Raw genomic sequence first — 622 nt, 5'->3', positions numbered from 1 at the left:
GAAACATCACTCTCGGTAGGCCGGTTTCTTACTGTGCCTGCCGATTCCGTGGTTATGCGTTCATCCATTCCCAAGACTTAAGTTTTGGTTGGATCGTACGCATAGCTTCCAGATATCACCAAACACCGGCACGACAAGTGTCATGGAAAATGCAACTAAACAGCCTGCTTTCGCCAACTCGGAGATGGTGTTTGTTCGGAAGCAGTGCTGCAATGTAAAGTCTAAAACGACTCTCGGCAATGGATATCTCGCCTCAAGCATCGATGAAGAACGTAGTGAAATGCGATACTTGGTGTGAATTGCAGAACCACGTGAACCAGCAAGTCTTTGAACGCAAGTTGCACCCCAAGCCTTCTGGCCGAGGGCACGTCTGCCTGGGTGTCACAAATATTTGTCCCCCCATCCTCTCGAGGATATGGGACGGAAGCTTATCTCTTGTGTGTTACCGCGCGTGAATGGCCAAAATCCGAGCTTAGGATGCCAAGAGCGTCCTGACATGCAGTGGTGAATTCAATTCTCGTCATATAGTCAGACGTTCCGGTTCTAAAGCTCTTGATGACCCAAAGTCCTTAACGCGACCCCAGGTCAGGCGGGATCACCCGTTGAGGTTAAGCATATCAAT

At 49.5% G+C, this 622-nt stretch overlaps 1 non-coding gene across 1 annotated transcript; it reads left to right on the top strand.

The window, feature by feature from the left end:
- The first annotated feature begins 228 nt into the window (after positions 1–228).
- On the top strand, positions 229–384 carry LOC117131410. Its single transcript, XR_004454603.1, has one exon. It is a non-coding gene; the product is annotated as a 5.8S ribosomal RNA (ribosomal RNA).
- The last annotated feature ends 238 nt before the right edge of the window (positions 385–622 follow it).

The sequence above is a fragment of the Brassica rapa genome, unplaced genomic scaffold (genome assembly GCF_000309985.2).
Source record: "Brassica rapa cultivar Chiifu-401-42 unplaced genomic scaffold, CAAS_Brap_v3.01 Scaffold0902, whole genome shotgun sequence".
NCBI lineage: Eukaryota > Viridiplantae > Streptophyta > Magnoliopsida > Brassicales > Brassicaceae > Brassica > Brassica rapa.
This window is presented reverse-complemented; position numbering and strand designations above follow the sequence as displayed.